This window comes from Rhinichthys klamathensis, unplaced genomic scaffold (assembly GCF_029890125.1).
Source record: "Rhinichthys klamathensis goyatoka isolate OS25496 unplaced genomic scaffold, OSU_Roscu_1.1 h1tg000558l_1, whole genome shotgun sequence".
NCBI classification, from domain to species: Eukaryota; Metazoa; Chordata; class Actinopteri; order Cypriniformes; family Leuciscidae; genus Rhinichthys; species Rhinichthys klamathensis.
In genome coordinates, this window is record NW_026607026.1 from 276,306 (window position 1) to 302,395 (window position 26,090).

General features: G+C 43.1%; 2 protein-coding genes across 2 annotated transcripts in view; both read right to left on the reverse strand.

Annotated features, from left to right (window-relative positions):
• The window catches only part of LOC130073761 (uncharacterized), a 253,608-nt gene extending 235,561 nt beyond the window's left edge, over positions 1 to 18,047 (reverse strand). The window contains exon 1 of the transcript XR_008804386.1: positions 18,012 to 18,047. The gene's annotated coding sequence lies outside the window, so the exon portion shown is untranslated. The remainder of the gene's footprint in view (positions 1 to 18,011) is intronic.
• The window catches only part of LOC130073749 (uncharacterized), a 36,935-nt gene continuing 25,021 nt past the window's right edge, over positions 14,177 to 26,090 (reverse strand). The window contains exon 2 of the mRNA XM_056239325.1: positions 14,177 to 14,451. The gene's annotated coding sequence lies outside the window, so the exon portion shown is untranslated. The remainder of the gene's footprint in view (positions 14,452 to 26,090) is intronic.

The following is a 26,090-nucleotide window of genomic DNA, read 5'->3' on the forward strand; positions in this document are numbered from 1 at the left end:
CGTTCGTGTCACTTCTACACTTCACGGGTTCATCACGCTGACCATCGAAGTCCCTGCGTCACCTGTCCATGCCCGTGTCTGTCCTCTGACCTCCTTATAAATAAAGAACTGAGTTACCTGCGATTGCTTCCAGTTTTGATTGACGATCATGACACAAACGGCTTGGCTGAAAAAGGAGTGCAGATTGTAAAGCGTCTGCTAAAGAAAGCTGCTGAGACTGGAGAGGATCCTTATTTAGCACTGCTAAACTACAGAGCATCCCCTCTTGAATGTGGACAGTCTCCAGGAGAAATTGTCATGAACAGAGGCTGAGAACACGGCTACCCTCAGCAGAACACCTGCTTCAAAAGAGACACGGAGATTATGCAAAGATGAACAGCCAGAGCAAAGCCTATGACAGGAATGCCAAACAGTTATGTCCACTGGAACAAAAGGACACGGTACGTGTCAGATGTGATGGAAAATGGGGACCTGTAGCGAAGGTCATCAAAGAGACAACACCAAGATCCTACGAGGTACTTACTGAGTATGGTAACACACTGCGAAGAAATCGCCGTCACCTGCTGAAAGTGCCAAGCACCTGTATTGAAAGTACAGACATAGTTATCTCTGATGGACCAACTGAGCAAACACGAGTAGAGGAAAACTCACCTCTACAGTTTTCACTGAAAACATCTAAAAAAAACTCACCTTCCACTGAGATAGGTGGGGGAAGACCACGTCGTCACGCAATGAAACCTAAAAGACTAATTGAAGATTGTTAAGTTAGGTTTGAAAAAAAAAAACCTTTTACTTAGTATTTACTATTTATTTAGTTATATGCAACAATGTTTTGTGCAGCTAATGTTAGAAATACGCAGCACGATTGTGTAGTACTAACTTGTTTCTTTTGTTGTTGCTGTTATTATGAGTAAGTGCTGTTAAAGTTGACAGACCTTGTTTAAGTTATTGTAAAAAAAAGAGAGAGATGTACTGATACTGACTGTTGTAACAGTTAACCAACAGAGGGCGGTGTTGCTTCATGTTGCTTGTAAACGGAGTTTGAGCAATAAAGCACTCTTGAGAATGGCAGTCTATGTGTACAGTCCAGTCAATACAATATCCTCATCTTTTTTTCAACACAAACGCGAAAGTGTGCTTGATAATTCAACAATACTATGATATGGCCATCAGTTTTATTTGTTTCCAGCATTACCCATGATCATCAGCTTCCGTTGCTATGGAGACGGAGCCAGCCCGCTTTGCAATTGGGTGATTTCTTCAGTGATATCTCATTGCGCTCAAACCACTTTCCAGGTAAGTTGCGAGGCTCATATAGTCATACGTAACGATCACGTTTTGCTTAAATGCTATACAAAATGTATGCCTTTCTTTGCTATTAGATTCACATACACGTTAGGGCAACGAATTAAAGCCCGTCCAAGGTTTCCTCATTATCATAAAAAAAAAATCCTGTGAAATTAGGCTTGCTAAATGGCTAGCCAACTTCAACGTAAGCTAACTCTAACGTTAGTTATCTAGATGATGTCATTTTTTCTCGATAATCGTGGTTCACCCACAACTTGCAGTAATAACAATATTATCACTTCACTTGATCTAACGTTATCTACTGCACATAACGCTGGATTTAAATCTTGGATGACGAACCCCAGACACATGTCCCAAACTCTCGGTGTGTCTCTGTGTCATGCAATGTACTTTTTATAAAAACACTCACAAAAAACACATGTCTGTATTAAAGAAAAAATGATTAATAAACACATATTTGAAATGGAATTAAATAAGTACTTTTGGTGTCTTGTTCATTATATTTACTATTTTCATAACAGAACTTGAATTACATCCAGTTTATTAGCAACACTGCACGAGCGTGAATGCCACGATCCGATCTCACAGGTGTCAGATCCACTACAAGAAGAGAAAGTCCGGCTTGTCTGCGCTTTCTTCACTCCTCCCCTCACTGTAGTCGCCTACTCTCGACTATATTTCAGGCGAGGCAAGGCGCATCTCAAACAATGCATAGTATGCATACGAAAGCGCGTTTGAGAAGAAACATGGAGACAAAAAAGTTTTTCGTTTTTTTGTTCACAGTGTCGGCATTCTTCGTGCACGGTAAGACATTTATTTATTTCTCTTTAGGTCAACGATAAAAAAAAGAATGCATTTATAGAGTTCCTTTCTCAAACCAGAGATTTATTTAAGAACAGGGCTGCGTTTTCCAAAAGCATTGTAACTTAAGTAGCACTTGAAAATCTTCGTAGAACTACGAGTGCTCTGGAGTAATCGTAAATCCCCAAGTGCATCGTAAGAAGACAGAGTTATGAGGTCTCCTGCAGGACAACCGGCAGATTCCACTTTTATCTAGATTTAACAGATTACACTGCAACGTGAGTATAATATAAGGTTTTGACTGTACTTTATTGTACACTTTGTTGTAGGCTACTCGTGTTTTGTTTAAATGAATAAATTAAAAAATTAAAAAGGGAAGAAAAAATAGAAATACACATCTAAATTAAACGAATGAACAAAAAAATCATAAAATAAGTAATCTGGAAAATATGCTTTAAAGACTGGGCAAAATAGGGATGAATTCAAAAAAAAATCTGTCAACGACTTGCTGACGTGCACGAAAACCAGCCATGTATTGGGCATTACTTGCGGACCTCTTTCACTAATCTTTGAACACGGTTGCAGTTAGTTTGCAATGTCCTCCCAGATGTTTTGTTTTTCCTTATTTGTATGGTGTCCTTTAAATCTGTTAAAAATAAAATCTTTGTTTCCCTCTATCTTCTCTAAAAGGACATTAATTTTATCTTTTTGAAAGGTATCTTCTCTTGTTTTTTTGTTTTTGTTCAGCCATTTTGTCAGCCTGTATAGGTGCTTTGGCTATATCTATATAGACTTGTCTTGATTTCTAATCCACAACAAATGACGATTATTAGGTTAAACGTTCAGAATACGATTCCATATAAGGTTTATTTCAGCACTTCGCTAATGGACAGCGACGCTTAAGTAGCACGTGGAACGCGTTCTCGCGCGTTCATGTTAAGCGCATTTTTGGGAAATGCCAAGGGGGTAAACCATCGGCCGGAAGTTGAAGCCGGCCGGGTGCCGCCATGTTGTAGCAGAACTTCACTTGCGTTAGCATTTCCATTGACTCCCATTCATTTTGGCGTCACTTTGACAGCGAATAACTTTACATCTGAGGCGTTTAAAGACTCCATTTGTCCATTATTTATTTCTAAAGAAACACGACAATGTATAAAGTGCTCCATTACCTTCTATGTTACATTATGGCCCCGTAGAAACAGTTTTAGTAAAAATAGGCTAACGATTGCGTCATAACCACTCGACTCTCTGTCGCGCTGTACAGAAATGACCGTACAGACAGGAGGAGAAGCTCGCAGGCAATCGGGGGGATGTCCCGTCAAGACAGAAGCCCATAGATAATGAGTCCATAAAAGCAACAGAATACTTACTCCTGCTCACTCACGCCAAAGAACTCTTTGCTCAAGTTCCCCGTCTCTGCAAGATTAACGTTGGCAATTTCACGCACAGCTACTAGAAGATTAACGTCTGTCAGACAGGTTGCTCACGTCATCAAGCTTAGTTTGAGTCGGTTTGAGTCTGCGCGTCAGGAACGGAAGTGCTCAGAAATCGCTAAAAATGGGCTTCAACTGTCTCAACTGAGTTCCAATGAGATGGCTCTGTCCACTTCTTATACTGTCTATGGGAAATGCGCGTGGAATTGCGGCGAGTGTTCGTAACCTTGCACGTAGAGAGCGCTCTTAAGAGCTAAGATACATGTTATCGGGAAACCCGACCCAGATCCAGGCAAAGACCTGTCAGTCCAAGAAAGTAGTCTATAGCCTAAATATTAACGAGCCAAAATAATATTCAATAACTTTTATTATTTTTATAATTACTTTACCTTCCAAGTCTTTCGTTCATTTGTCACGTGACATACGCAATGAACTGATCGATCATGAATCACCCATCAGGAGCCAAGTTTCCATCCACTTGTCAATCGAATTATCTGAAGTTCGGTAAAAAAAAAACTCATGCGAATAAAGCTGGTGAAAGTGTGTTCTCTTACGAGAGGTTCTCTCGTAATGCGTAAGTAACTTACGCTACGGGTAAAGTTATCTTTTCTCGAGATCTGAAGCCAAAAATGATCCTTAATTTTTCACACTTTGTCAACGCAGTGCAGCAGGCAGCAGACTAAAGCAGGCTAAGGGAGCGTGCTTATTGGCTGCCTCGCAGCAACTGCAGCAGCCTATCCATGAGCCTGGCATGACGTCACGCCCAATGAGGACACTTCGCGCCCTCCGCGCGTCACAGCCCGCCAAAAGGGTTGTGGTCTATGTGTATTAAGGGAAGGCTCAGAGGCTGATTCTCTGATTTTCTTCTCTTCAGCGAGCTCTGCGCACCGCTGGATCTTGAGAGCCGCCGCCGTGGAATCAAGCGATCAGCAAGCCTAGGAAGCGTCTGAGGAAGCCGGCCGTCTTTGCCACCTTCAGCCATCCATGCCTGCTACGCTATCCGGCGTCATATCCTTTTTCACTTACACTAAAATCTAAAAGAGCCGAGGCGTTTTTATCAAAATGCCTCGCACTTCCCGTGGCTCGTGCCGACCCCCGCTTAGCGTTGGAGACCGCCTTGATCTGCGTTCTCTGCCTGGGCCAGGACCAAGCAGCACTCGCCCTCGCTAATCGGGTGGCAGCGTGCTGTGTGATGAACCTCCGATGTCGACCCTGCGGGCTCAACTCGAGGCTTTCAACGTGGAAACTGTGACTCCACCCCCTGTTGGACCGCGCATTAGAAGCGCCGTGCACAGCGCTTCCCGCTCTCTCTCCCTCAGTTTGAGCCGCACAAACTGCACCGTTCACAAAGGATGTCAGAACGGACGGTCGTGGCGCTAGTTTTCTTTACGTTACAAGAAAGCTACCCCGCCCTCATGCACATTTCTCAGTCCCCTCGTAAGGTCAGGTGACTGGAAATGTCAATATTTCAGTAAACGAGCCTGTTATAATACACGCACGCCTGCAAACAAACGCCGTCACTAGACATGATGATGCTCGCTGGCTGTTCACCCCGTTTGCGTGCGTCACTCACCGGCGAAAGGAAGAAAGAGTGTTATTCCCGCCGAGGCCTGACTAACCTCCATTTCTCAGGCATTTCTCAGGAAATATCAATATTGCAGTAAACAAGCCTTTTATAACACACGCCCGCCTGCAAACAAACAACGTCACAAAGCGTGATGACGCTCTCTTATATGCTTGCGCTGACTGAAAGCTTATGTGTTTCCCCCTGTGGCTCAGTGGCAAAATCCTAGACTTTCGCGCCAGAGAGCCGTGTTCGAATCCCGGCTCTGGCGGCAGTTACAAACTATGCTGTTTGCGTCTCCAAGCATATGAGCCTTCGAAGCATTTCGCTCAGTCAGTCACCTTATACAAGGCTACTGCAGTGACGTTTTTTGCAGCCAACGAGCCGGTAATACAACCCGCTCGCCTGCACCCAAACACCGTTTCTACGGCAACCCAGGGAAATCTCAAAAGAGTATAATGTCTTCCGGCTCACGCCGTCTGTGTTTCAAGTGTAGTAAATGTGCCTACATCCCAGTGTTCACCCCTACACAAAAGCACTATAGCCCCTGGGTCTCCCACACTCACAGAGCACACTCTCTTTAAGCTGGCAAATGCCGCCCGAGTGCTGAATTTAATAAACGTGCCCACAAATCCGTGCTCATGTTTAATTTCTGCGCGCTCTGTCACACGGCTAAAATAGCCTCATCTGGATCATGTTATGAATGTATCATGAATGTATTTCTCCAAAAGCGAGGACGCGCTGGCCCAGACCTGGCCCAGCCGCCCGCTGTACGCTTTCCCTCCGATCTCTATGTTACCACAGGTAATCAAGAGGATCAGGGAAGCGCGCCACTCTGTGCTCCTCATAGCTCCACGATGGGAAAACCAGACCTGGTTCCCAGAGCTGGTGAGGTTGTCACATGGAGCCCCATGGCCGATCCCCGTGAGGAGAGATCTCCTCTCTCAGGCCAGCGGATCAGTTTGGCACCCCCACCCAGAGCGATGGGCTCTGCATGCGTGGGTGATCAACGATTACTCGTTGCTCTGCCAGAAGGGGTCGTGAACACGATCACACAGGCTAGAGCGCCCTCCACGAGAAGGCTCTACGCTTCTAAATGGTCAGTGTTCACTCAGTGGTGCTCCACTAAAGGCGCTGACCCACACACATGTGGTGTCGCACGGGTGCTTTCCTTCCTACAAGAGCTACTGGGCAAGGGCAGGTCCCCCTCCAAGCTCAAAGTGTACGTTGCGGCCATTGCGGCGTTCGCAGAGTCGACGCGCGGCCGCGCGCTAGGAAAGGATGAGCTCATAATCCGCTTCCTCAGGGGAGCTAGGAGATTGAAGGGATTTCTATTCACGATATCTGTACGGCGGCAGGCTGGGCCTCCCCCTCCACATTCGTGAGGTTTTATAACCTAGAAGTTCCCGCGTTGCAGGCTAAACTGTTATCAGTAGAAGTGATGTGTATGATCTGCCCATTATGCATGCCCACCTTAATTACAAACAAATATAGACCGGCAGCGCCGCTCTGTATTCTGTTATATGTTCAAGTGTGATTATTACATGTGTTGGCCCGCGTTGCTGTGCTGGCCACCTGTTCTCGCTTGTATGCTCCCCGGGCTCCTGGGATGTATGCAGCATATGCTTGGGGCGCACGGCGTTGACAAAGAGTTCCCGTAGCGTAAGTTACTTACGCAATACGAGAGAACCTCTCGTAAGAGTACTTACTCGGTTACCTAACGTAACCTCTGTTCTCTCTAGAAGAGGGAACGAGTATTGCGTAACCTGCCGTGCTCGCGCCACGAGCTCACTCGCTTCATAGAAGAAAATCAGAGAATCAGCCTCTGAGCCTTCCCTTAATACACATAGACCACACCCCTTTTGGCGGGCTGTGACGCGTGGCGGGCGCGTCGGGCGCGAAGTGTCCTCATTGGGCGTGACGTCACGCCAGGCTCATGGATAGGCTGCTGCAGTTGCTGCGAGGCAGCCAATAAGCACGCTCCCTTAGCCTGCTTTGGTCTGCTGCCTGCTGCACTGCGTTGACAAATTGTGAAAAATTAAGGATAATTTTTGGCTTCAGATCTCGAGAAAAGATAACTTTACCCGTAGCGTAAGTTACTTACGCAATACTCGTTCCCTCTTCTAGAGAGAACAGAGGTTACGTTAGGTAACCGAGTAAGTTTCCATCCAACGGCTTTAAAGCGAATAAAAACCTGTGCGTAATGATGTCACATGCTGTTTTGCAATCAAATTGGTATATCGAATTGATTTGAGACGTGTTAAGGTGTTTCCATTAATTTTCTCACTGAATTGCACAACATTCAAGCAAACATTTGCGAACAAAGTTTTGCTAGGCAAAATGGATCGCAGCGCAATAACGTTTCCATCCGCATTTATCGCATAAGCCGTATATCGATCAAGATGAAATCCGATGAGACCGAAAGTATTTCATTTGAGTCGATATTCATGAAATTCAATCGAATTTGACTGTTAAGGCATTTTTCATTTGATATCACTAAATGCGGATAAAAACGTGTGGATGGAAGGGACTACTGCAGGATGTCAAAACGACCGAAATTATCTGGTTGCGAATATAAAAAGAGGAGACTATTGAAGGAGAAAGCACACCAACAACAGTGGGGTTCGTTTTTAAAATATATTGATCCAGGGAGTAGGCTATTTGCGTGCTTCTGAAAGGTAAGTTAAGCTTTATTTGCTCTTTAGTCGTTGTTTAAGATGCTGAACCTGCTGATGATATAATGTGCTAGCGGACATTTCATTTGTGTGGGTTTTACGCACATAAGAAAGTGGTGTAAAGAGATTTGCAATGGTAATTTGAGGAGCAGAAATGTGATTATTTGGAAAAGTGCTGTCATGACTGCTTAGAAAAAAACACCAGCAGGCATTTGCCTCCTGCATAAACTTTAACATTGTTGACATTTTGGGCACACTCGCGTTGCGCAATATTTGTGCGTTATGTGTAGGCCTATGGCTTATTGGTCTTTGTGTGTTGTTGCTGTTTTGCAAATAGAGGGCCGGCACAATTGTTTTTTGCCTAGAGCGGCAGAAGTGCACTTAATAACACACTATGAGTCCAAAACTCTGAGCGCTGTGCATCCTTCTTTACTGAACTCTCATACAAGACCCAGACCTGAGCAATCAACAGATGATCAGTCTAACACATAAGTCAGTCAACTTAATCAGACACAGAGTGTCAAACCAAATCCACCACAATGCTCTTGTCTATGCACATTTTTCCGTTATTTGACAGTCAATGGGCCATATTTTAACGATCTAAGGGCATGGTCTAGAAACTAGCAAAACACACTAGTGTCGCGCTTGGTGCTGCATTGCGCCGGGTGTAAGATACGGCCCAGACTTTGAAGTTCAATTTCTCTCTGAAGCACTTTCTATGGATCTGGAGCCTGAGCCTTGCATTGGACTTTTAGGAGCAGAGAATGCTTTAAGTATCAGACATAGGCCATTTCACTATGTATGATGCTTGCAAAAAAACTTATTTTTAAAAGCAGATTCACCTTTGAGATGTGGGACGGACTATCCAGTCTAATTTTAAAGCTGTTAGTATAGCTCAAAGTAGCATGTACAATGGTACTGAACGTTTGATGAGTTATTTATCCTGTATACTATAGTTACTCTTTTGGTGGCATTGTGCGTCTGTTATCTTTAAGAAAATGAAAATAAAGGGATTAAAAAAAATCATTATATGAATCAAGATTTTTGTTTTATGGTGTTTATTATGATTTACAATAAACATCATATAACCTAAAATCTAATATGTAAGTTTGTCTGAGTGACTGTGTGAATCAATTGTGTTTTTATGCTGCTTGTTTGATCTAGAGAAACATTTTTATAGCATTTCCTCTTTTATTATTTTGTATGTCTGTCATAGACATTACATAATTTTCTGTTCATTTCTTCTCCAGGTGTGTCTGGTGTTTATCCAGAAGAAGTGTCAGTGATGGAGGGAGATTCAGTCACTATATGCACTGGTGTTAAAACAAACCAACAAACCAATATTAAATGGTATTTTAATAAGACTCACATTGCTCTAGTCACTGGAGATCTCAGTTATATCTGTACAGATGTTCAGTGTGAAAGTAATAAAGTTACTGAGAGATTCAGAGGCAGACTGAAGCTGGATCATCACACTGGATCTCTGACCATCATGAACATCACAGACACACACTCTGGAGAATACACACTAGAGATCATCAACAACAGCGACAGCATCAATGGCGACAACACTGAAACAATCTTCAAAGTTTCTGTTCATGGTGAGTCATTATGTCTGAAAGCATGTTATGTTTAAACCATATCATTGTGTTTTTATAATAGTGACATTCAGAGCTTTTCTCTTTATCTGCATCACTGAACACGAACCGAATTATTTTCAGCTGTTTTGTTTTTCCACTGATGATCCAGTAGTTTTTAAGTTTATTTTGTTCTGTTCATTCCAGTTCTTTTCATCTGTTTAAATGCATCTATTATTTCACACTCATTGTTTTTAGTTCACAATAAAGTGCAAAGAAATTGTAAATGTGTAAAATCTTGTAGTTTATCTCATATAATGATTATAAGTTTTTGCAAATCGTTATAAATACTTTAGATTTATAATGTGTTTATTTTGGAATAATATAATGTAGAAATGTATATTTCAATGTAATGCATTGTTCTAAAACATGTACGTGTGTAAAACCAACGCTATCTCACGACCAATTCGTACGAATTTGTACGAGTGATTAAAAGCTGGCTAATTCGTACGAATTTGTACGATTTGTCTTAACCCACGTGATGGGTAGGTTTAGGGGCGGGGTCAGAGGTAGGTCATTCGTACGAATTCATACGAATTGGGCAACTCGTAAAATATGTTCGATTTAACAAAAAACTTACTAATTCGTACGAGTGAAGTCATGTGAATACGTACGAATTAGCCATCTCGTAAAATTCGTACGAATTGCCGTGGGTCTGTAAAAAAATAAAAATCTAAACGAATAAAAAATTAGTCAATTCACCTTTATTTATATAGTGCTTTTTACAGAACAAATTGTTTCAAAGCAGCTTTACAGAGATAACAGGAAAATAATGTTGTAATAGTATTGTTAAATTCAAAATTATATGTCCTCAACTAAGCAAGCCAAAAGCCAATGGCGACAAAGGCGAAGAAAGGCGAAAAGGCGACAGTGGCAAGGAACCAAAACTCCATCAGTGACAGAATGGAGAAAGAAAGCTTGGGAGAACCCAGGCTCAGTCAGGGGGGCAGTTCAACAAACGAACAGTGTATGGTTATGATTTAGGCAGCATAATAGGTCAGAAGTCAGATGGGATCATAACTTTCACGATAATTATCCAGTTCATCTGGTTAGGGGTCGGAGTCATCACGCCGGTGTGGAGATGAGGTTGTTGAGGTGTCCATGAGGCCTTCACAGTGTTGATGAGGCTGGCACTTCAGGGATGCATTGTCGTCGTATCATGTGATGGTCCTTCATCAGATCCGGATACGGCGGTTTGCGGTAAACCTCGGGATAAACAGAGAGACTAAGGGCCGATCTCATTTCTCTGTCCCCTTTGTCTGCGTCTTCCCCTTGCCCCTCGATACCGAGTGAAAGGGGGTAGGGGTGAGAACGTTCCTCTGAGAAATGAGACACCACTCGATTACCGTTTGCGTCATCTTCCCTTGCCGCTAGCTGGCTGCTACGTCAACAGAGGCGACAAGCGTTGACATAAACAAACGAAGATTTACATTACACACATTTATTGCTCAACAGTAATAAATATTACAACATGTACATATAACAATAATACATATTCAAATATAAACTCTTAAAACATTAATATATGAAATTAATAGGGCCTAAACAGTTGTGCAATTGAACAGGTAATTTTTAAAACAATAATACATATTCAAATGTAAACAATATAAACTCTTAAAACATTAATATATAAAATTCATATGTAAACAGTTGTGCAATTGAACAAGTAATTATTTTCACATATTTTCAATCATTCTTTCAAAGAGGTCTAAAAACCTCTGTGACTTCGCCTCACTCTCTTCGTGGCGCATTTGCTCCTGAAGGGTCTCCTCGATCAGGAACTCCATGATAGGATTGGACCTCCTCCTAGATGTCGTGGCACTTGTTGCTGCGGGGGTACTGGTTATCATTCTACTGGGTCCTGTGTCAGGGGTCCAGGATGCTGCTGTGGTGCATGGCTCTGAGGTGGAGGGCTCCACAATATCCTAAAGAAACAAGGCAAATCATGTTACTTTTTTAGCCTGGCTAACGCCAGACCACGTATCATTGAGAATGATACGTGGTCTGGGAACCACATGTTCATTTTCTCGTATTTGAGGTGTGGTTTACGAATGCCCAGAGCCGTTTATTGGGTGCTACGAATGTCTATCAAATGCGCCTGTACGTAGCTCATAGCCAATCATTTCAATTATACCAGATGACGTAGAAGACGACGATGGGTCAGAGATTTATGTGTACACGAAACTACCATGAAACTACTTAGAACACTATCTAATTAAGGCTGCATCGAAAGGTAACTTTGCGTCTGCTGCCATGTTGGATCCATAGATATAAACAAACTGCTTCGGTGTGTCGTCATCGTCTTGCTGCTCCCTCCCCGTTCTGTGATTGGTTCCCTAGATGAGGCGAAAATCTGGACCATGGTATCCAGACTGCCTTGCAGCGTGAATAAAATTGCGATGGGCAAAGGCAGTATGGGGAAACCCAGGCTATTACTTTTTAGAAATTCTCAGCAAATATCTCCTCATGTTCTCAGGAAATATCTCCTCATGAAATTTAAAGAGAATGTTTATGAATCTGATGTTAGTGGAATTCATGAAAGTACTGAATTACATGGTAAATGATTAGCCTCACCATGAGGATTGTCATGGGATCCTCTGCTCCTGGTTGGAATGATGCCACCACCACAGGGGGGTCCATCGCAGGCCGGGCACCCAAAACCTTGTGCATGTCTCTATAGTACTGCCATGTAGCAACACTGACCTCACCCTGGTCTGTCCCTGAGCCGGTTTTTGGAGTCCTCAATTCCTGACACACACACACACACATACAATAAACAACCGGCTAGTTGATACATTCATTAGGCAATTGGAAATTATTTTAAACTTGACATCATATACCTTGTATTTTTGTTTTAAATTCTCCCATTTTTTGGAAGCCTGCTGTCCAGTCACCTTGCCCTCTAGGCCAATCTCTTTCACAAATTTCCTGCATCACAACCGACAGCTCAAACATTCAGCATTTTAAGCACAACACAGAAATTAAAATTCAGAAAAACAGACGCAAGAATATGATTGAACGATGAATTACTCACTCCCATTGTTGTTTTGCCATTGTTTTGGACTTCATGAAGTCTTTTACATTATCTGCCCTGAAGCAGATGAGTCGCCGAGTCTCCTCAGGTGTCCCTGAGGGAAAAGGAAAATATACGTTACTGATAACTTGCTAGGTGAATCACGTAGGGTAAGATAGCTCTACCAATATCAAACCAGTCCACCGGTAAAATCAGTCAAGGAATAGTAATGTCAAGCAAATTCACTTCACACTGATTTCACCTAAAAACCATAATATGAAGTGTCATATCAAGGATTATCAGATAGCTCAGCTCGACAAATAGCGCATAGCTGCTAGCTAGCGGTTTACTACCGATTCATTCAAAACATAAACATTGCAATTAAAACCGCTTGAACATTTTATTAAAAGTATCATGAAACACGAGTGTCATAATTATATTATCAATTAAACTGCTGAAAATACTTACATATGTGCGACTCCTTGACAGTTCGACGTTCAGCCATGGAAAAAATTTGATGCCGGCACTTTTGAGAAATTCCTATGTTGTTACCCCTCTTATTCAAGTGTGGTCCTCCGCAAACTTCGTTTCAAGGGCTATGTAGCCCTACGCCTTGGCCCTAGCCCTTAATCAAAATGAGAATTGAGACACCACTTCCCCTCACATGAACGCGCTAAACCGAGGGGGAGGTGTAAGGGTAAGAGGTAAGACAGAGAAACGAGACGCAGCCTATTAGCGTAGACGCCATCCTTCATATGATGTACAAAGTACATCAGGATTTATGCGAAGTGTTCCCGGTTCCAGCTGATCTAAACTATGCAGCCTAACATTGAATTATAGAAGTCTATAATGTGTTATGTGTATGCTAAGCCAAAAAGATGTGTTTTTAGTCTAGATTTGAACTGGCAGAGTGTGTCTGCTTCCCGGACAATGTTAGGAAGATTATTCCAAAGTTTTGCTGCTAAATAGGAAAAGGATCTACGGCCAGCAGTCGATTTTGATATTCTAGGTATTATCAACTGGCCGGAATTTTGAGATCGCAATAGACGTGAAGGACTATAATGCATTAAGAGCTCGCTCAAGTACTGCGGAGCTAAACCATTTAGTGCTTTGTAAGTAATCAGCAATATTTTTAAATTTATACGATGTTAAATAGGCAGCCAATGCAGTGTTGACAGAACCGGGTTAATATGGTCATACTTACTGGTTCTGGTAAGAACTCGAGCTGCTGCGTTTTGGACCAGCTGTAGTTTGTTTATTAAGCGTGCAGGGCAACCACCCATAAGAGCATTACAATAATCTAGCCTTGAGGTCATGAACGCATGAACTAATTGTTCCGCATTTGTCAGTGAGAGCATGACGTAATTTAGATATATTTTTAAGATGAAAAATGCGGTTTTACAGATACTAGACACGTGACTTTCAAATGAAAGATTGGTCTCTCAGAGCACACCCAGGTTCCTAACCGACGACGAAGACTTGACAGAGCAGCCATCAAGTGTTAGACAGTATTCTAGGTTATTACGTGAGGAAGTTTTTTGTCCAATAATTAGGATCTCTGTTTTTTCAGAAATTAGTAGTACATTTCTGGTCATCCAATTTTTTATATCAGCTATGCATTCCGTTAATTTTGTGAATTTGTAAGTTTCGTTAGGTTTTGAAGAAATATACAGCTGAGTATCATCGACATAACAGCGAAAGCTAATTCCATGTTTCCAAATGATATCTCCTAAGGGTAGCATGTACAGGGTGAACAGCAGCGGTCCTAGTACTGAGCCTTGTGGTACGCCATCCTGAACTTGTGATCGATAAGACATCTCTTCATTTACTGCTACAAACTGATAACGGTCAGATAAATATGATTTAATCCATGCTAGTGCAATTCCACTAATGCCAACATAGTTTTCTAGTCTATTCAAAAGAATGTTGTGGTCAATGGTGTTAAATGCAGCGTTAAGATCGAGTAACACTAATAGAGAGATACAACCACGATCGGATGATAAGAGCAAATCATTTGTGACTCTAATGAGAGCTGTCTCAGTGCTATGGTACGGTCTAAATCCTGATGGAAAATCCTCGCAGATATCATTTCTTTCTAGAAAGGAACACAGTTGTGAGGAGACTGCTTTTACGAATATCTTTGACAGAAAAGGCAGATTCAAGATCGGCCTGTAATTGACTAATTTTGTATGATCAAGTTGCGTTTTTTTAACAAGCAGTTTAATCATTGCCAGCTTAAAGGTTTTTGGTATCCTAGAGACAAAGACGAATTAATGATATTAAGAAGAGGATCTATGAAATTTGGAAGCATCTCTTTCAGTAGTTTAGTCGGTATAGGCAGGGGTAGGCAAGTTCGGTCCTACAGAGCCGCTGTCCTGCAGAATTTAGTTCCAACCCTAATCAAACACACCTGAACAAGCTAATCAATGTCTTCAGGATTACTAAGGCTATAGCCAGGTGAGGTTTTTTTCAGTGTTGGAGCCAAACTCTAGGACCGAACTTGCCTACCCCTGGAGGGTCTAACATACAAGTTGTCGATTTAGATGAATTAACGAGTTTGCAAAATTCACCCTCTCCTATAGCAACAAATGATATTAAGTATTAATAACAAGATAATTCTTGTTGTGGAGTTTTTTTCCTCAAAAGATCCTCCAGCATCTGTTGGTTTGTGTTTCAGGTGTTTCTGCTGCTGAACGAGATAAAATAAGGAGAAAGTCAGTGAAGGAGGGAGAACCTGTTACTTTAAATCCTGGTGTAAGAAACCCCGATGATTTGATGAGATGGTATTTTAAAGACACTCTCATCGCTGAAATCACTGGAGATCAGAGTAAGATCTGTACAGATGAACAGTGTAAAGAGAGATTCAGAGACAGACTGAAGCTAGATCAAGGATCTCTGATCATCACTAACACCAGAAACACACATTCTGGAGAATATAAACTGAAGATCAGCAGCTGCAGATTCTGCGTCATTCGGAGCTTCAGTGTTTCTGTCACTGCATGTGAGTATCATTTAGTCATTACAGTATAAGAATACATCATTTTAAGTTTTATTTCATAACAAATGCTTTGATTTGAGTGACAATTTAAAGGAAACCTGTGTGAACAAAGACTCTTGTGTTTCAGATTCGCCTGTGTATGCGTGCATGTGCATGTGCATGTGCGTGTGTCTGTGTGTGTTGTGTGTGTGTGTTTGTGTGTATATGTGATTATCTCGTTATTTCAAAGGAGACCACGTGAAAAAGAAGGATTAGGTAAAGCATTTCACTTTTATGTCTTTGTAGAATTCTTATGAGATTCTCAGTAGAGTGCAACAAAACTCCATTCATTTTATCCGTAGGGAAATTTATTTTTACTGATAACTTATAAACCTTTAAAATACAGCCCTACTGTGAGCTACGAGGTTATTAATCGATAATATTTGCTTTTGTTGAAGCCGTCAGTCTGCATTATTTCAACTTATTTACAAAATAATCATGTTTAACTGTGAAATTTGTTATGGAAAACTACATTACCCATGATGCTGTACAGAACATTCCACCAATCAGGGAGTGGAAACAAGCCAAATGTGCCAAAAGATCCGCCCACTTATATGAAGCAATTTCTGTAATCGAGTCGATCTCCATACGCTCTCAAAATACTAAAATACACTCTCAATATTTGCATATACTGTATATATAATATTCTGCTCTTATTTACTGTAGTTACTTCAATATTATTAAATTCAACATTAACCTACTTATCATCTTGATATATTCATAGAACAAATGATGTGATATTTAGGAAGATGGAAACACTCAAATCAACATTTAACACTATATTTGCACTGTGACAACTGAAACCTTTAAGACAAACATGAGTTCTCAGGACAGTCAACATCATTATTCCATTTACAAATGTATTTAATGCACAAATGTAAAGATTTGCACTACACAACTTGTACTGTCAGTTTTTACTTGACGTATATAATGAGAATGATATGATTAAATTAAACAAAGTTCAATAAAAAAAAATCACAAATATATTATAAATATAATTTCATTTGCATCTTTACAGATTAAAACTCTGAGATATGTCACAATGTTTATGATATCAGTTTCTTGATCGTCTGGATCTGATGTCATAAAGCAGAACAGCGACAGTAGCCACGCCCACCAGAGCAGAGACGACCAATCGGATCACAGCTTCAGTAGATCCACAGCAGTGAACATGGACTTCTGAGAGAGAAAAAGCAATGATAAAATAGGATTGTGGTTTTCAACAAGCTGGCTTTGTTTGGAAATTACGCAACATTCATTTATTTCACTTATACTGATATGTTAAGAAGTATACAATACGTGATGTTCAATTAATATTCATATAATTGCTTACTATAACACATGTAATGTGGAACTGCACCACTAGTGGAAAATTGTTGAGTAATGCAGAAAAAGAGAAAGAATAAAGTTGGAAAGTTAGTTGTACACCGCATGGAGTGTGTTCTGTGAAAGGGTGACATCACCACACACTAGAAAGTTTTAGATATGACATGAAATCAGGTCACGTAAGTTCCTGAACAGAAACAAAGGGATGGGATACTCCACCCAAAAATGAAAATTCTGTCATCATTTACTCACCCTCAAGTTGTTGCAAACCTGTACGAGTTTCTTTCTTCTGCTGAACACAAAGGAAGATATTTTGAAGAACGATTGGAACCAATCCATTGATTGAAAAAAAATACAGAACATACAACAACAAAATACCAGAGACGACAACATCATCAGACGCCCACATGTGCTTGTCTTACAGTCTAAACACACTTACGTCATGTCGCATGCACCCGCTGTCTGATTCCAGAACGTCATTTCAGAGCTTGTAACGGAGGTTTGACAACACGTTTCTTTGCAAGTGTGTGTCTGTCTGTACTGTACATTTGAGAGAGAGAGAGAGAGAGAGAGAGAGAGAGAGAGAGAGAGAGAGAGAGAGAGAGAGAGAGAGAGAGAGAGAGAGAGAGAGAGAGAGAGAGAGAGAGAGAGAGAGAGAGAGAGAAATGGGAAAAACGGAATATGTGCTTTTTGGACATAATAAAACATAATTTTGTCTGAAAAAAACATTAAAATATTTTTTTGTTTTTACCTTCTATTGTTTATTTTATATATTTGCTTGTTCGGTGTGGCTGTGGGTTTTGATTATTTTACTGTTGAGGGTTGTAAGGACTTTTGAAAGAACTGAAAACACTTGGCGAAGTGATATTGAACGGTAATGCGGTCAAAACCTGCTTGGATCTACTTTAGCTGTTTCCCTGAAAATAATGTAAGCTTCGGAACGCTCGTCAACCAATCAGATTCAAGCATTCAACAGCCTGGTATAAATCAATGCTATTCTGAACATTCTTTGAGCCTGTCAATCAACATTAGAGCGCCACCCTCAGGCTGAATTATGCAAATACACTAGACATCTACTAAAGTGTGTCTGCATGTTCAGCGGTTATGTAAAACTATAGCGGCCAATCATAAACTAGTGTTACGACACAGAATCTATGTAGTATGTTGAGCCGCTACTGTCAATAAATGTGAAGAACGTAGAAATGATCTGTACTCACCATAGACAGAAACATTGAATGTTTTTGATGACAGTTCAGATGCGATTATCTTTACTTCATAGAGTCCTGTATGTTCAGTTGTGGTGTGTGTGATGGTCAGAGATCCAGTTTGCAGTAAGGGCTAGCGCAAAATGCGGCATCGGCATCTCGAAGCGGCACTTCCGGTGGCATCTCCAGCGGCCATCAGTGCAGCGGCATCTCCAGCGGCCATCAGTGCATCGGCATCTCCAGCGGCCATCAGTGCATCGGCATCTCCAGCGGCCATCAGTGCAGCGGCATCTCCAGCGGCCATCAGTGCATCGGCATCTCCAGCGGCCACCAGTGAGCGGCATCTCCAGCGGCCATCAGTGCAGCGGCATCTCCAGCGGCCATCAGTGCATCGGCATCTCCAGCGGCCATCAGTGCATCGGCATCTCCAGCGGCCATCAGTGCATCGGCATCTCCAGCGGCCATCAGTGCATCGGCATCTCCAGCGGCCATCAGTGCAGCGGCATCTCCAGCGGCCATCAGTGCATCGGCATCTCCAGCGGCCATCAGTGCATCGGCATCTCCAGCGGCCATCAGTGAGCGGCATCTCCAGCGGCCATCAGTGAGCGGCATCTCCAGCGGCCACCAGTGAGCGGCATCTCCAGCGGCCATCAGTGCAGCGGCATCTCCAGCGGCCATCAGTGCATCGGCATCTCCAGCGGCCATCAGTGCAGCGGCATCTCCAGCGGCCATCAGTGCATCGGCATCTCCAGCGGCCATCAGTGCAGCGGCATCTCCAGCGGCCATCAGTGCATCGGCATCTCCAGCGGCCATCAGTGCATCGGCATCTCCAGCGGCCATCAGTGCATCGGCATCTCCAGCGGCCATCAGTGCAGCGGCATCTCCAGCGGCCATCAGTGCATCGGCATCTCCAGCGGCCATCAGTGCATCGGCATCTCCAGCGGCCATCAGTGCAGCGGCATCTCCAGCGGCCATCAGTGCATCGGCATCTCCAGCGGCCACCAGTGCATCGGCATCTCCAGCGGCCATCAGTGCAGCGGCATCTCCAGCGGCCAGGACTTTCCGGTGCAGCGGGATCTCCAGTAATCAATATTTTTTATTTTATTAACTGCATTTTAACTAAATAACATTATGTAGCTACCACAGAGTAGCATATATATCATGTGTAACTTAGCATATCCTTTGTAAATAAAGTTTTGAGTTTCTGATTCTCCATTACATCAGAGAGCTGCAACTGTTCTGAGTAGCCTATTGATACAGGCTAGGTAACGTTATAGGTTTCCAGCAAGAAGTGTCAATCAATATCACTTAATGTTTCAGAAAATGCTGTTTATTAAATTAATTTGAAATGTTATTAAATATGAATATAAACGGTTATTCCGTATACAGAAATGAGTTCCGTTAATACAGAATAGAGAAATGAGTTTCTGATGTGCTGCACAATTCTGAAATTAATTCAAATAAGCTGTAGGCCTACAAAGCTGAAATTGCGGCGGCATCTCCATCTCCAATTCCAGCGGCCATCAGTGCAGCGGCATCTCCAGCGGCCACCAGTGAGCGGCATCTCCAGCGGCCATCAGTGCATCGGCATCTCCAGCGGCCATCAGTGCATCGGCATCTCCAGCGGCCATCAGTGCATCGGCATCTCCAGCGGCCACCAGTGAGCGGCATCTCCAGCGGCCATCAGCGGCATCTCAGCCAGGGACTTTTCTCCGGCAGCAGAAGCCGCTGGACATATATTTTGTTTTAATAGCCTATTTATTTTTACAATACATTCTTAAATGATTATCAAGTGATGCTAACATTTTTATGTGTTTTTTGTGAATTCCGTTTGAGAACAAGTAATTTACAAGCGATTAGTAATTGATTTAGTTGATTAATTAGTTATGAAACATGACTATAAACAACAGGACAAATGTGAGACCGAAAATAAAACACAAGGACAAACAGTAGATAAGTAGCCTATATGCTACATTTTAATGAGCAATTACATGATGGGGCATTTGGGAACAGAAGAATGAACAGGACGCCATATGGGTGACGTTATATAGGCTATGAATTGTCTGCCCGGTTCCTCGTCCTCCCTGTTCCCAGTCTCTCTAGTTCGTCGTCATCGTCTTCATTCAGATAAGACAACTCTCCATGTGATCTTCAACCAGTTACCGTTTATATTCATTTATCATTCACCCTGCTTAATCCGTACTGTGCTCGTTCAATAAACCTATTTGTGAATTACCTGTTTGTGTCCTGACATTCTATGATAATGGCTTCCGTGCATTGGATGACATGCTGTGTAAGATTAATTACACAATCTATGATCCCAGTTAGGATGACCCTTTCAGGTAGATAAAACTGTCTGCTTGAGAATCAGCCAATCAGGAGCGTCAATGTGCTAGTGGCAACTTCGGCGCGCGGAAGGAGAAAGTTTAAGTTCCGGTTTCGGCGCGCGGAAGGAGACAGTTTAAGTTCCGGTTTCGGCTCGCGGAAGAAGTTTCCATAGACAGTAAAAGAAGTTTCAGTTTCGAGAAAGTTTGGAAGAGAGCGCTGGCGTCGAAAGACTATATATCTTTATTTATATAGATTATTTAAGAGAGTGTTGCTGACTGTACTGATTCACAAGTTCCTAGAATTGTGTGCGTGCAACTATCAAAACACACACACTAGCCTATACATTTAAAGTTTTTCAATAAAACACCTAACGGAACATCTTGTCTGCATTCTAATCGATGCCCCCTGGTGGCCACAACCATTTAAAGACAAATTATAGTCAAAGTCAAACGTATACAGTCCTTTCCAATCACCAAAACAGTTATTTGTAAAAAAAAAAAAATTATATACATCCACATAATTTGTTTGAATGTATGGATTCAATGCATGTGAAATAATCTGTTAACAACTTTCAGTGTGAAGCTTAAAGTATCATAATATAATATTAATTCAGATTTCAAATTTGTATTATTTATGAGCTGTATAGTTTCCAACATCAGGTGGTCAAATGGTCTTTAAACAGAAAAAGAATTGTGTTGGGTATAGTGTTGCTTTCGTCAACGAAAATTATGACTAAATATCGTCGTCAACGAACCTTTATCACGTGACGAAAACGAGACGAGACGCAACGTAAATGCTGGTCATGTGACGATGACTATAACTAAATGTATAATGCAATATCGTTGACGAATAAAAACGAGACTAAATGTGGTTTACAAAATAAAAAGTATGCTAAAATGTCTCTTAATTTTCGTTGACCAAAATGAGACGAGACGAAATGTTATTTAACGTTATTTCGTCTCGTTTACTTGCATTATTATTATGCAGCATTTCTGTTTCCTGTGTCACTTCAGGGGCTGTATCAGATCGCACTGCGCAGACGCAGGCGACTTCACATCCTCAAGCCTATGCTCGAGCCTCACCGCGGCATTATTTAGAAGATCCAGCTGCGTGAGTTACGGCTGTTTCACACATACTCTGTGTGTAGTGCGTATGCGGTGCGTGTTGCGGTGTGTATGCAGGAGCAGCACGAGCTATTTTGCTTTCACATGTGCTCCGTTTGCAGTGCGCAACTGATCTACGGCTGTACCCACAATCACAACATTTAATCTCTATTTTTTATTTCAAATCAATATTTTTAGCCTACATCCATTATGTCGCGTTGTTGAGGTACTGTAGATCTCTGTTCTGTTATGCACGCACGCTCCTGGAGCGCATTGACGGACCGCATCCGCGTGCGTGTGAGCGCTCTAACCATACATGGCTCTACATGGGTGCGGGAAAAAAAATTCGGAGTATGTGTGAAACAGGCATTAGCATAAACGACAACAAACAAAGTTAAGTCTGACACAGAGAAAGGGATTCGCCTTTGGGAGAAAAAGAAGAAATGACATTAGGAAAAACTTTAATTTCATCATGTGTGTAGGCTACTTCTAACATGTTTGGTTGGTAAAATAAATATGTTGTAAATTCAAATCAGAGCATTTTCCGTGTCTGGAATAAATGTATTCTTGAGTCTATAAGGTAACAATAATATAATAAGATAACAGAAGATAAGATTGTTTGAAATGGGTTTGGCTAAAAGAAAATTTTGGTTTCGTCTATACTATAGGTACTTATAGGCTACTATATTGCCTTGGTTAAATAGAATACTAAAAAGAGACTAAAATACAATTTTCATTGACTAAAACTAGACTATGTCTTTCGTCGACTAAAACTAGACTAAAATGTCATCAGTTTTCGTCGACTAAAACTAGACTAAAATGTCATCAGTTTTCGTCGACTAAAACTAGACTAGACTAAAAAGAGTATGAATGTGACTAAAACTAATAAAAACTAAAATGACAGCTTGACACAAAGACTAGACTAAAACTAAAATTAAAACAGGCCGCCAAAAACAACACTAGTTGGGTAAGAGCAACTATACCAGCCTGTGTCGTGTGCCTCTGGCATCAACACATGCAAAGCAGTCTTCTATTTTTACTTAAATTGTTGCTTGTAAAGAAGTAATGCAGTTTGGATTCAAATTCAAATGATTAAAATACTATTAGAGATACAATTGTGTTATATTTTCACTGATGGCCGCTGGAGATGCCGCTGCACTGATGGCCGCTGGAGATGCCGCTCACTGGTGGCCGCTGGAGATGCCGCTGCACTGATGGCCGCTGGAGATGCCGATGCACTGATGGCCGCTGGAGATGCCGATGCACTGATGGCCGCTGGAGATGCCGCTCACTGATGGCCGCTGGAGATGCCGATGCACTGATGGCCGCTGGAGATGCCGATGCACTGATGGCCGCTGGAGATGCCGCTGCACTGATGGCCGCTGGAGATGCCGCTCACTGATGGCCGCTGGAGATGCCGCTCACTGATGGCCGCTGGAGATGCCGATGCACTGGTGGCCGCTGGAGATGCCGATGCACTGATGGCCGCTGGAGATGCCGATGCACTGATGGCCGCTGGAGATGCCGCTGCACTGATGGCCGCTGGAGATGCCGCTCACTGATGGCCGCTGGAGATGCCGCTCACTGGTGGCCGCTGGAGATGCCGATGCACTGATGGCCGCTGGAGATGCCGCTGCACTGATGGCCGCTGGAGATGCCGATGCACTGATGGCCGCTGGAGATGCCGCTGCACTGATGGCCGCTGGAGATGCCGCTGCACTGATGGCCGCTGGAGATGCCGATGCACTGATGGCCGCTGGAGATGCCGATGCACTGATGGCCGCTGGAGATGCCGATGCACTGGTGGCCGCTGGAGATGCCGATGCACTGATGGCCGCTGGAGATGCCGATGCACTGATGGCCGCTGGAGATGCCGATGCACTGATGGCCGCTGGAGATGCCGATGCACTGATGGCCGCTGGAGATGCCGATGCACTGATGGCCGCTGGAGATGCCGCTCACTGATGGCCGCTGGAGATGCCGATGCACTGATGGCCGCTGGAGATGCCGATGCACTGATGGCCGCTGGAGATGCCGCTGCACTGATGGCCGCTGGAGATGCCGCTCACTGATGGCCGCTGGAGATGCCGCTCACTGATGGCCGCTGGAGATGCCGATGCACTGGTGGCCGCTGGAGATGCCGATGCACTGATGGCCGCTGGAGATGCCGATGCACTGATGGCCGCTGGAGATGCCGCTGCACTGATGGCCGCTGGAGATGCCGCTGCACTGATGGCCGCTGGAGATGCCGATGCACTGATGGCCGCTGGAGATGCCGATGCACTGATGGCCGCTGGAGATGCCGATGCACTGATGGCCGCTGGAGATGCCGCTCACTGATGGCCGCTGGAGATGCCGATGCACTGATGGCCGCTGGAGATGCCGATGCACTGATGGCCGCTGGAGATGCCGCTGCACTGATGGCCGCTGGAGATGCCGCTCACTGATGGCCGCTGGAGATGCCGCTCACTGATGGCCGCTGGAGATGCCGATGCACTGGTGGCCGCTGGAGATGCCGATGCACTGATGGCCGCTGGAGATGCCGATGCACTGATGGCCGCTGGAGATGCCGATGCACTGATGGCCGCTGGAGATGCCGCTGCACTGATGGCCGCTGGAGATGCCGCTCACTGATGGCCGCTGGAGATGCCGCTCACTGGTGGCCGCTGGAGATGCCGATGCACTGATGGCCGCTGGAGATGCCGCTGCACTGATGGCCGCTGGAGATGCCGCTGCACTGATGGCCGCTGGAGATGCCGCTGCACTGATGGCCGCTGGAGATGCCGATGCACTGATGGCCGCTGGAGATGCCGATGCACTGATGGCCGCTGGAGATGCCGATGCACTGGTGGCCGCTGGAGATGCCGATGCACTGATGGCCGCTGGAGATGCCGATGCACTGATGGCCGCTGGAGATGCCGATGCACTGATGGCCGCTGGAGATGCCGATGCACTGATGGCCGCTGGAGATGCCGATGCACTGATGGCCGCTGGAGATGCCACCGGAAGTGCCGCTTCGAGATGCCGATGCCGCATTTTGCGCTTGCTCTCTCTCCCAGTTTGATCGTCCAGCTTCATTCTGTCTCCGAATCTCCCATCAGGAACATCATATGTGGAGAAGATTCCTGAATCTCTGTTTATTTTTGCTATCAGAGACTTCTCAGCTCCAAATTTCCACAGTATGTCGTCGTGTGTGTGTATTTCAGTAACATCAGTGTGTAGAAGCACAGATTCTCCCTTCATCACTGACACTGACTGTGTTTCATTTGTTTCAACAGCAAACACACCTGAAGAACACGAACAAGAACAGATTGAGTCTTCTGTTGGTTTACAAAGCCTGACGTCAGTTTTATAAAGTTTAAATGTGAACTGATACAAAAAGTGAAGAGAAATGCAAATTCATTATAGTAATTTCCATTATTCAGATCTCACAATAAGTTTAATTTGATTAATCTGTGAAGAACTGCAAATAAAAAAACGTAGCACTTGTTACTGATATTTAGCCATAAAAATGTTTCATAACTTACAGATCATATGCCGCCAACACAAACAGAACAAAACAAGCATTTGAAACATTTTCTTCAGTTGTTCAATGAGAAGATCATCCACTGAAAACACTCTCAAGCTCTTCATCTGATGTGTGAATCCTCCCATGACAGAGTTTGACGCACTAAGTTCACACACTCAAACACACTTCCACTGAACGCATGTTATTGATGTAGTTAGGCAACCTATAAATATTCTTCTGACTCTTATTATATGGAACTGAAACCTGAACATCCTGCTTTCTTCAGACATGTTTTTTAATCTGTTGGATGGACAAACATCTTGTGCAGGATACTGACCATTTCTGCATGTCTTTTGTACGTGAAGGTCTTCTTCCTGTCCTGCTATTAATGAACATCACAGTCTGACAGTGAAACCAACTACTGAATCAAAGCATGTTTGGCAAACAGTTAAATAGAAGTCGAGGGTTAAACTCTGAACAGAAATATATCCATGGATGCTTTATCGGAAGATACAAACTGCAAAAGTTGTTCTTTTTCCATTTTCTGTTCTTGCATATCTCAAAAGCAATTCTGTTTTTTGATGAGTTATTAACTGATTAGAAATCAGTCCAAGTGTGGGTTTGATGTCATGTTAACTTATGATGTCATGTTAACTTAAATCTTGAAATAGCCTGAGACGGCGGACGGCTGCTTTCCATTGACTGAAGCCTACTGATGATGACGCAACTAAAAAGAAAAATTGTAAATATTCCCAAACGCTAACACTGCTATCTAGGGTTGTTCTATAGCAACCATCTAAAATAAGTGTCTTTAGTTTATTAAACTTAGAATACATTAAAAACATGTATTTTAAATAACTGAAAGTGTGCCAGACAGCAACACAGTGTCGGCCAGGATCCGGCCCACACATGGATTATACACACGTACCAGATGTAGGCCGGATCTGGGCCGATTGTGTTGCTGTCTGAGATACTTTCAGTTATTCGTTCATTAGAGACCCGATGTCACACAGAGACTCACATCGGCCGAGTTACGTGGATCTCACAAATACAAACTCGTCTGATCTTTGAGTCGAACACATTTGAACATATTTGAGTCGAACCGCTTCATACTTGTTCATACAAAAAAAAGTAGTTTTCTTAGTCACGATG